We start from the raw sequence: 12397 nt of genomic DNA on the forward strand, positions 1-12397 counted from the left end.
TCCACTCCACTGCCGAGAGTTACAACAGGGGCCATTAGCACTTGCCAAGCAAGGCCACCTTCCATCTGAGGGAGAGAGTGCGAAAGACAGTTTAAAAGCCTCATTAACACAAGGCAACAAGTCACCAGGTGAAAATTGAGCCTCTGAGGCCCTGCTGATTGCACAGGGGGGGAAAGGCATTTGCATCTCTTCTCACCACAGAGGGGTGGCAGCCAATTACCTCAGGATTAGAAAAGAGTTGCAAACCTGAGTCTATCTTCACTGATGGGCTTGAATTCCCTGCCATGCGCCCCTTCCTAAAGCCTCCCCTTTGTGTACGAGAGAAAAAGCCTCTAAGACCTGTGGGAAAACATAAAATCTGGAAGCAAGTTCACCGGTGGCTGACCAGCAGCAGAAATGTCGCTTCCTTTGTGCAAGCCCTTCCTGGCTGGGCCAGAACGTCAACTAATGCAGCCTGGCACGCGGTCTGGCAGGATAGGCCCTGCCAATTAGAAATTCAAACACAGTTAGTGTAATGCCTGCGCTTTTGCTCCCTACAGGCCATGCAAGAAACAGAAGCCCTGCGTGTCTGCGTCCCCTAAATAAATGACTCGGGTTCATTCACTGCCTCCTACCCACTCCCTCACCAGCTGTTACGAGTGGGCTGTGGAGAAACCCCACAGTGCCCTGCAGGGGCTTCTTCCTGCCCTTGGGGTCTATGGGAACCCTAGTTGCCTGCATAGGGCACACTCGAATGTCTTCAGTGCCCAAGGCTGTCACTTTCTCAGCTCCCTGCCTACTCAGGTCTACGAAGTCAACTGCAAGGTTGTCGTCCATTCTTTCCACACCAGCCCTGTCCACGGGACCTTAGCCCTTTCAGAACTCAAGGTGCTGAATGTCTGGGAAGTTTCCCTAGGGAATGTCATGGAGCCGTCCCCTCCCCAACATCCTAGGGCAGCACAGGTCTCCATTCATTGCCCCTGAAGCCTCCAATGTCTCTTTCTCCCTCCCAACCTCAGGGAGGCTCACTGGCCCCCGCTTAATTAGGCTGTGTCCTCCATTGAAGACCCCCTCAATGAGGAAGTGAGTACCGGCGGGGAAGACCACAGTGGAAAGTGTTCTATGAATGTATCTTCATCTGGCCGGTGGCCACACAGACACAGGTGGGCGTAAATGTGAGATGCAATGGCTGGACACTCAGTATTCATGCACAGACACGTGTTACTGTGTGTGTGTGATACTGCAGTTTTTAAAATATGACACCCCACCCCGAAAAAATTAATTATCTTAGACCAAGCATGGCAAACAGCCAACATACAGTCCCTCAAAGCGGCAATTTCCTAAGTTCGACCGAGTATTTTTGGCTGGGTCTGAACTGTGTGTGCTTTTAACAAAAATTTGTTTCCAATCTTTAAAATGAAAGATTTTACATACAATTTTGAATTCCTGGCTCCCGCTAAAAGCCTAAGGGGCACTTGATCTCCAGTTGTAGCCATTTGGGTTTGCAAGCTCTTTTTCAGGCATTAAAATACAAAATACAAATACCCCGACCAGCTGCTGGAAAGGTATTGGGGCTAGTTTCCAGAATTGCACTGGGCAGGGGTGGGACGGGGAGGAGCTGGGCACAGGGCATGCTGCTGTAAGTACAGTTATTTTTATAACCATTTCTTCTGCTACATCAAGCACAAACATGAAAGTAAAAAATACATATAATGTGTATACATATATATACATGCATACATACATATCTATCTCTACATACATATTTTCCCCTTTCTTTCACTTAAATCTTCACTCACTAGTTCCTGTTCGATTATTTTTTTCTCCCTCTCACCATGGCTATTAATTTCTGGCAGCAATTTATAAATGCCCCACGACTCCAAGAACTATTGAAATCACAGTTGGAAACCTCGATAATTTCACCAAGGCAGAAGCTATTAAATGCAAACATTGGCAAAAGTTTTTAATGCTGCAGAAAATCACGAAAAATGCCAAGGTAAGCTCATTGCTGCTGCAGATTTAATTCATACTCTCCTTAAAAGCCAGAAATCCGCTGTCTCCCCAGCAGGACCTGAACAAACCTTAAACTAGGGCCGTGTGAGGCCACATCAGGATGATTCTTCCCCCTCCCAAACCCAGCGTGGCAGAGAAGCAGGCAGCCCCAAAGGCATGAGAGATGGAAGTGTCCCCCTGATTTTTCTCATCCCATTTAAGTTCAGGACTGAAATGGACAGAACAATAGTTAACCCCACAGCCTGCAGCCTCTACCACTGATAACCAGGAAAACACAGTTACCTTATACACTTCTGCTCTGCGCTTTTCAAGGTCATTTTCTCACTAGGGCACTCACTGAAACCCCAGAAGGTAGAAAAATCGGAAGGTTGAGGGACCCCTTTCTCATACACAAAGAAAGACAGAGCTTAAGTTTAATCAGCAATTTGCCATTCAAAGTAGGATAAGAACCAGGGTCTCCAGGCTTCTAATCTAACCCCACTGCGTCTTTCTTCTAGACCTACGACTCATTCCAGCACTGTGGGGGCTGACACGCGTCTCACTGCTGGATGAAAGAGAATGAGATCCTCTCTCCACCCCACGTTGGATTTGCTTGCTCACCCAAACTGACCCTTAAGGATAGAGTTGTTCAACCACAATGAGATTTACTTAACTAATCCTGGAAGCGAAGTTTAGCATATCAGACAGGATTCCGGCAGGAGACCCACTGCCCTCAGAAAGTCCACCCTCGCAGGCTGCAATGAAGTGACTGTCTACAGCGATGGGGATGTGGCAGGAGCTAAGGAAGCCAACAAGGGATTGTCACCTTCTTAGAGGAGAAAACCAAGATGGAAAGATATTAACCCCCTATGCATGAAAACATGAGGGGAGGAAGGACGTAATTTAGCCCAGTGAGACTGAAGCATGAGTCAGCACCTATGAGAGACATGGTGCAGAAACATGGAGGACATGGAGAAGAAATATCCTGACCCTGCTCCACTTTCACCCTCCAGTTCCCTGACAGTGGTTCCCATTGACTGAGCGCAGCTGGCAGTCAGAGGCAGGGAGCAGGGTTCAGCCTCCTGGTGCACAGGCAGGCTGGGGAGGGAATGAATGTGGGGAAGGGCTGGGGACAGAAAATAAGTAGCATGCCTTAATTAAGAGCCTCAGGATCTTTATCTGTAAAATTGGATGATGACATCTACTTAATAGTGCAGTTCCGAGAATGAAAACTAAGATATCTAAGGTATGCGGCACATAAGAAATACTGAAAATCATCAACTTACTGTCCTCGTTATCATGAGCTATGCTTCCCTTAAACAATGCTGTTCTGTTCCCAATATGATGTATCCCCCAGATTAGAATGGCTACAAAATTGCTTATCCCCCAGGCCTCATTCCCCACAAAAGGACAGCATACTTTCCGGAGGATAGCCCTCCTGAAAAGGGCCCTCTCGACCATGTTTGATTAGATTCAGTGATGGTGGACTAACTGCATCCCCATCTCTTCTGCTGATAAACCACTCAAAACTCAGAAAACTATTTCTGTATTATCAGGACAAAGCGCTCCCTACACATATTCTCCAAGGCTTCTGCACTCGGAGGTCACCAGGAAGAGAACTGCTCTGCTCTCTCATTCACGGGAGCCCTACAGATCTGGGAAAACTTTGGGGTTTTTTTGTTTGTGTTGTTGTTTTTCTTTGTTTTTTTTGTTTTGTTTTTGTTTGTTTGTTTGTTTGTTTTTGAGAGAGAGTCTTGCTCTGTTGCCCAGGCTGGAATGCAATGGCACAATCTTGGCTCACTGCAACCTCTGCCTCCCAAGTTCAAGTGATTCTCCTGCCTCAGCCTCCCTAGTAGCTAGGATTACAGGCACCCGCTACCACACCCAACTAATTTTTGGTAAAGACGGGATTTCATCATGTTGGCCAGGCTGGTCGTGAACTCCTCACCTCAGGTGATCTGCCTGCCTTGGCCTACCAAAGTGTTGGGATTACAAGTGTGAGCCACCAGGCCTAGCCAGAAAGTTCTTAAGTTAGACCTATTCTTCACAAAAGAGAGGAAAGATTGTGATGGGGGTGGGGAACCCAGCTCTTTGTACCAATTAATTAACGCACATTGAATGGACAGATTTATTTTTCTTTCTTTCTTTCTTTGAGACAAAGTCTTGCTCTGTCACCCAGGCTGGAGTGTCATGGCGCGACCCTGGCTCACTGCAACCTCTGCCTCCCTGGTTCAAGCAATTGTCCTGCCTCAGCCTCCCAAGTAGCTGGGATTACAGGCGTCCGCCACCATGCCCAGCTAATTTTTGTATCTTTTAGTAGAGATGGGGTTTCATCATGTTGGTCAGGCTGGACCAATTTCTAAAAGGCACAACTACCAAACTACTACCACTACCAAAGCCCATTTTAGGAAGAAATGGATAACCTGAGATTAAATCCATAGTTTAAAACCTTTCTACAAGAAAAAAACTACAGGCCTGATAGCTCCACTGCTTTACTGGTGAATTCTACCTAATTTTTGAGAAGAAAATTGTATCAATCCTACAAAATTCTTTCAGAAGATAGAATTGAAGGGAATACTTTCTAACTAATTTTATGAGGCCAGAATTTCCATGATCCTAGAAGTAGAAAACAATATTTCAGGAAAAGAAAACTACAGATTAATCTCTCTCATAAGCATGTATATGAATATCATTAACATGATTTTAGAAATTGAATCTAGCAATATATTTTAAAAGATAAAATATGACTGTGGTTTGTGATATAGTAAGAATATATACATATGTATATTATTTGGTATATTAGACACAGCAAAAGACAGCATTGTTAAATTAAGGCAAAAATACAAAAATAATAATCGAAACAGAGGCACAGAGAAAAATAATCAAAGGTAAATAAAAGCCAAATAAAGCATCTGTAACTAGCCATAAATAGCAAATGATATAAAATACTAGCAAGTAGAGTTCCAGAAGGAAATAAAAGATAGAAAGGGTGTTTGAAGAAATAATGGCTACATTTTTGCAAATGTAGTGACTTACCTGAACCAAGAGGTGCAGGAAGCTCAGCAAAACCCAAGAAAGGTAAAAGTGAAGAGAATAACACCTAGGCTGATCATTTTTAAACTTCTTACAACCAAATATATTCACACAAAAGTAGTCACATTAAATATGTGGGTAAAATGATAAAAATGGTGGCTCACTTATCAGAAATAATGAAAGTCAGAAGATGTCTTTAAATTCTGAAGGAAAAAATAAACTCTTTCAACCAAAAATTCTATGCTCAGCAAAAAAGTCCTTCAAAAATAAACAAAATATATACTTACAGATGCATAACAGCTGAGAAAATCCCTTGCCCATAAACCTGAACTGTAAGAAATGTAAAGGAAATTCTTCAGGCTGAAGGGAAATGATACCCGATGGAAACTGTTCTACAGGAAGGAACGACTGTGCCAGAGAAGGTGAGGAAGTGCAGGCTTGCTGTGAGGAGGGATCTGTGTGGTGCTCTGTGTGTGCATCATGGCTCAGCAGGGCAGGGCAGCCACAGGCCTCCCTGTAGTAGACTTGGGACTTCTTCAAGGCCTGAGGACTGGCTCTGAGCTGGATGCCGGGATCTTCCTGGAGAAGCTCATCAAGGTATAATGATCTCCCCTGAAAGCAGATTCCAGGTTCTGACACCTCTGGATCTCCTTGGGAGATGAAGGCATGAGTGGAAAAAGTTGTCACCATTACCTAGTTTTAAAGAACTTTATGCTCTGTTTTTAAAAAACAGCTATAAAGAGTAATAATAAATAATTTGCTTTTCAACTTACCAAACTAATTTGAAGTGACGTGATGGCCTAGCGCCATCCTCGAGATACCAGCCTTTACACAGAGCCATCATAAATAGCAGGTATAGAGACTATTAGTAAAAAACTCAATGAGGCCAACTCCATGGCTCACAGTGAAATAAATTTCACAGAAATAGAACTTAAAAAATACAAACTAGGCCAGGCTCAGTGGCTCAGGCCTGTAATCCCAGCACTTTGGGAGGCCGAGGCAGGCTTATCACGAGGTCAGGAGATCAAGACCATCCTGGCTAACACGGTGAAACTCCGTGTCTACTAAAAATACAAAAAAATTAGCCAGGCGTGGTGGTGGGCGCCTGTAGTCCCAGCTACTTGGGAGGCTGAGGCAGGAGAATGGCGTGAACCCAGGAGGCAGAGCTTGCAGTGAGCCGAGATCGTGCCACCGCACTCCAGCCTGGGCGACAGAGCGAGACTCTGTCTCAAAAAAATAAATACAAACTAAACAAGCAAAACTGGATGAACTGATTGCTGTTGTTTAAGAAGCCAAAGTCACTGGACCCTAAATCATAATCCTTCAAACATCGATTGTTTTTACAAACAGATAATGTTACAGAGTCTTTCCCACATGGTCCTTCGCCAGAGGATACCATTTGTCTCTAAGAAAATACTTTTACGCCTCTCTGCTCATATTCTCACTTTTGCTCCCAGACTTTGTCCCCCAAACTCTTCCTATAATTCTACATTTATTTTGCTGGAGAACTGGATGGCAAAGGCCTCTATGATTTTCTGCACTTCCAGAAAGCATCATGGATATCCCCCACCCCCACTTGACAAACACATTTTTCTGGCCTGCCACATCTTTCATTAATAACAAAGACAACATCCTCCAAGAATTTCTCACCATTTTCTTTTCCCATGTGCTAGACTTTGCCCCACTCACTTGCCATCGTAAGAATAATACTGCATTATCTTCAGGGTTGAATTTCAGTGTTTAAATGACCTACTAATGAACATCTAGAAAAGTAGAAAACACAACTGACTTAAAAAAATATTTTGGATTATCTCTCATTTTAATTCAAGAAACTACTATTACTTAAGTGATTATACTTTTGCCCAGAGGAAATCTTATAGAATTATAATTCTTAGCATAAAAGTTTGTAAGTAAAATTATTTAGAGTATTTTTTAAGTGCATGCTCTTATTTCTGATGCCAGGTTCAGCATGCAGAGCTTGGAATTCATTACTGCATCCTAACAAGCAAAAATCTGAACCCAAGGAAAAATCCGTCTTCTCAGATCTGTCAGAAAAGTGAGGTCACCGGGCAAACACTGCCCTCAAAATTGGAGAGACAGACAGGTGAATACAGCTCCTCACAACTTATCAGAGCAGAAACCCATGAGCAAACACCTCTGAGGGACCTCAAGCCGGGTTAGGAAAACCTAAAATGTCATTGACAAATTGCTGGAGGCTCCACACGGACAAGTTAAAAACTCCAGAAGGACCTGGTCATGGAGGGGTTGGACGGGACACACTTCTGTGAGTTTTACCTTCAGGAGCTCAACCAGGTTCTCACAGTGAATATCAGAGGAAAATCTCCCAGGGCTTCTGGCAGGGAAAAGGAAAAGGAACCATTTTGAAATCTTCCAGAGCATTGTGTTATTAACACAGCCTCAGGAGAAACTATTTCATTAGCGCCTAACCATTGGAGTTTTATCAGAGCCATCCTGGGGAAAGGAACATGCCCAATTCCAGCCCAGCTTAGCTTCTCACACGAGGGAAAGGAAATACCCAACGTTAGCCAGCTCTAGCCTTCGACATGGGAACAGGGAATACCCAATGCCAGTCCACTCTGGCCACCCTGTCCCACTTGATGGGCAGGTACGAAATTGAGAAGCACTGGTGAAGTTCACAGTCTAGGGGCACGAGCTCACTAAAAGACCAAGAGCTAATTCTAGGACTATAGAAGGCACCCCCATGTCTCATCACCGCATTACTAAAGGCCTGGTAACCTCAGTGTCTAGCTATTACATGCACAAGAAAAATGTATAAAGCATACTAAAAGGCAGAAAACAATTGGAAGAGACAGCAAGCATCATAAGAAGACTCAGATGTAGCAGAGATGCTGGTACTATCACACCAGGGATTTAAAACAATTATTACTAACGCGCTAAGGGCTCTGTCTAATGGATGAAGTAGACGGCGCACAAGAACAGAAGGGTGATGTAAGCAGGGAGGTGGAAACTCTAAGAAAACATTTTTTTAATGCCAGAGATCGATAACACTGTTAGAGAAATGAAGAATGTCTTTGCTGGGCTCATTAGTAGACTGGACACAGCTGAGGAAAGAATCTTTGAGCTTGAGGATATGTCAATAGAAATTTTCAAAATGAAAAAGCAAGGGAAAAGAAATCTACCCAAAACAGAACAGAATATCCAAGGGCAGCTAAGAAAGGTGTCACCTGCATGTCATGGGAATACCAGAAGAAGAAAGAGTGAAAGAAGTGTTTGAAGCAATACTTGCTGAGAATTTCCCCAAATTAATATTACAAAAAAAAAAAAAAAAAACACTACACATCCAGGGAACTCAGATAACACCCAGCAGGGTAAATTAAATTTTATATATATATATATATATATATATATATATATATATATATATATATATGCACATCATATTCTAACTGCGAAAAATCAAAGATGCAGAAACATATTAAAAGAAGCCAGGGTGAGTGGGGAACACCTTAGCTATAGAGGGGCAAAGATAGCAGTCACATTAGACTTCCCAGAAGCCAATCTGAACCGACCATATACCATATGATCCAGCTCTATGATATTCCGGGCAAGGCAAGTTATGGAGACAGTAAAAGGATCAGTGGTTACCAAGGGTTGCAGGGAAGAACACGCAGGGCACAGGGGATTTTAGGGCAGCAAAACTACTCTGTGTGACTCTACAGTGGTGGATCCATGTCGTTACGCATTTGTTCAAACCCACAGAATGCACACCACGAAGAGGGCACCCTCATGTAGTTTATGGACCTGGGTGATGGTGAAGGGTTCGTGTAGTTTCAGCAGTTATGACATATGTGCAGGATGTTGATAGTTGGGGAGACTGTGCCTATGTCAGGGCGTAAGTATATGAGAAATCTCTGTACTCTCTGCTCAATTTCGCTGTGAACCTGAAACTGCCCTAAAAATTAAAATCTATTCAAAAATACATGTTCTAGGTCAGACGCAGTGGCTCATGCCTGTAATCCGAGCACTTTGGGAGGCCAAGGTGAGCGGATCACTTGAGGTCAGGAGTTTGAGACCAGCCTGGCCAACATGGTGAAACCCTGTCTCTACCAAAAATACAAAAATTAGCTGGGTACGGTGGTGTGTGTCTGTAGTCCCAGCTACTCGGGAGGCTGAGGCAAAAGAATCGCTTGAACCTGGAAGGCAGAGGTTGCAGGGAGCAAAGATTGGGCCACTGCATTCCAGTCTGGCAACAGAGGGAGACTCCATCTCGAAAAAACAAAACAAAACAAACAAACAAACAAAAATATGTTCTAAAGACTACAGTGAAATACCATACTACTACAAATCCACTAGAATGACCAAAATGAAATCAATGTCAGAGAGTCTATGGAATAATTACATAGTCCTATACTGCTGTTGAGTGTTTAAAACAGTATAATACTTAGAAAACTGTTCAGTGATTTCTTAAGATGCTAAGCATCCATCTACCCTATGACCCAGCAAATCTACTTCCATGTATTTATCCAAGAGAAATGAAAATATGTGCTCACACAAAGCCTTTTACAAGAATGTTCACAGCAGCTTGATTCACAATAACCCAATGTTTGAAAACTTTCTAATGTCCATCAACAGGTGCATAAACGGTGATAAATTCACACAATGGAAATCACTTCAGCCATGACAAGGAATGAACTACTTATCATACAACATGAATCCTCAAAATGCACTGAGCGAATGAAGCCAGACACAAAAAAGTATATGCAATGTGATTCCATTTATATGAAGTTATAGTGTACGCCAAATGGTGGAGGGATAGATTGGGAAGGTGTGGAAGGACATATTCTGGGACGTATGTAAATATTCTGTCTTGCTATGCATGTGCCAAAATTGAGTAGACGGTACACTTGACTTGTGTGTAAATTAGGCCTCAGTTTCAAAGGGCATGTTCTCTGGTAATTACCTCTTTTCACTAGAGCCCAGGGCACAAGGAATATGAAAGCAAAATTCAGGGTTTTGATGCTAAACAGACAGGCTTCAGGGCAATAATCTTAAGAATACTGAGCTCACAACACAGCTCAAAACTCAGAGCAAAGGGAGGGTAGCCTGTGTCCTGCCTGTGTAGTCACCTCTTCCCCTCCTATACCTGACTCTTCCCCAGGCCCCACCAGAGCTGTAGCAAAGACCGGGAAGTGGCCAGGCATGGTGGGTCACGCCTACAACCCCAGCAGGAGTAAAGCTGGAGTCCAGGAGTTTAAGACCAGCCTAGACAACACAGCAAGACCCCATCTCTACAGATAATTTTTTGAATTAGCTGGGTGTGGTGGTGTGCATCTATAGCCCCAGCTACTTGGCAGGCTAAGGCAGGAGGATTGCTTGAGCCTAAGATTTCGGAGGCTGCAGTGAGCTATGATGACACCACTGTACTCCAACCTGGGTGACAGAGTGAGACTCTGTCTCAAAAAAGAAAAAAAAAAAAAAAAGAACTGTTGAAGGCAAAGTTTTTCCACAATATTTTGCCATTGTAGACAGTGAAGCATGCTTCTCCAGTCTCACTCTGAGGCTCTGAGTTCATCAGAATGATTGAAAGTTCTGCTTTCAAAATCAACAGGAAAAGTGTCATCTTTGATGACATAAGACAGTGATGTAGAGGGAATATGGAATTATCCATCTTCTCACTGCTGGGGGAAGGTGCATGCACCACAGAAGTGGCGTGAGACTTTCATGATAGCTACTCACCTCCTAAAGCTCACCCAAGCAACATGCTGCTTGACAGCCTGTTGCATATTCAAGTCAGAGGTTGCAACCGATGAGGGGTTGCTGATACGAATGGCTTGGCTCGGTGAGTTGCCAATACTGAAAAATGAGAGTTTTATGTAAAAGTCTGGGTTTCCATCTTCTCCAGAAAAACCAGAGCAAATCAGATAAATGTGGAATCATGATGAATATGAGTAACACTGCTCCAGAATCCTGTCACGCTGAGACCCACCGGCCTTCCGTGGGGGCTGGTCTCCCGGACGGGGCTGTGCCACCTCCATTTGCCCGCAGTGATCACTTGGCCCATTTTCCCCCCCTTGTGAATTGTTGAACCCAAAGTTTAAGGTTTCCCTTAAATTGTAGTCATTTGACCTTCCTCACTTCCAAGAGCTCAGGAGAAAGTTTCCCACTGGCGATAAAGCAACATTTTATATAAATTGCAAAAATTAAACCACAGAGCCAATTACTGCCTGAGCTGCTCACACAGTGTTCCAGGGGACGTTGGAGAAAGGGTTCTGACCTTCAGAAATCTTCTCGGCTCTGGGTCTCAGTTTTCTGACCTATAAGATAAGAAAATGAACTCAACCATCTCCAGCGGCTCTTGATGAAATATCTAACCCTAATTGTCTTGGCAGAGACAGCCTCTCAGCAGTGGGGAGGCTGTTGTATGAGGTCTGACCCACTTCTCATTCAATTTATTCAGAAAAGCACGTGTTCGTAAAACCTTCCTTCATGGCCAAGCTGGCATGTAAACGGCTGCTCATCGCGGCCAGCACTTAATATTGAGCTCTTGATGTGGCTCAAAATGAAGACATGGGTAGCCTGTGCTCTGCCTGAGTATCTCCTCGTGGGGCACCACAGTCTGCCCCCAGTCCCACCGAGGCAACAATGGGGACCCTTGACATCAAGGGCAGATTTAAACATCAAAGTCCCGTTTAACCCAGGCATGAAATTTCCCCAGATGTGTTCACATTCAGGTTACAAATGAAATGGAAAAGGCTTGACACACATGCAAAAACCTCTTGACAAAAACATCAGGGAAATATTTGTGGATAAGTTCAAGGCAGTCTCAGAAGGTCGATTCTTCCCTCACATACCATAATCTAGCAATAATCTCACCAAGCAATCTGCATGCTTGAAGATGGTCACATTTGTTGTTAAGTTTATGTCAACTTAAGTTCAAATATATGTGACTGTAAATATATGACCTTATGTAAGGAAAGTATCTACACATATATGTAATAAACATGCAACTAACATTTAATTAACTGACTCTGTGCAGTAAGTACTTTACAAATGTATACTGTACCATCATCTTTGATTTTTTTTTTTTATTTTTGAGACAGAGTTTTACTCTTGTCACCCAGGCTGGAGTGCAATGGCACAATCTCAGCCTACTGCAACCTCTGCCTCCTGGGTTCAAGCAATTCTCCTGCCTCAGACCCCCGAGTAGCTGGGATTAAAGGTGTCCACCACCATGCCCAGCTAATTTTTGTATTTTTAGTAGAGACGGGGTTTCACCATGTTAGCCAGGCGGGTCTCGAATTCCTGACAGCAGGTGATCTGCCTACCTCGGCCTCCCAAAATCCTGGGATTACAGGCATGAGCCACCATGCCTGGCCCACCTTTGATTCTTTAAAGTTCCACTTTACACATC

This window comes from Macaca nemestrina, chromosome 20 (genome assembly GCF_043159975.1).
Source record: "Macaca nemestrina isolate mMacNem1 chromosome 20, mMacNem.hap1, whole genome shotgun sequence".
Taxonomy (NCBI): Eukaryota; Metazoa; Chordata; class Mammalia; order Primates; family Cercopithecidae; genus Macaca; species Macaca nemestrina.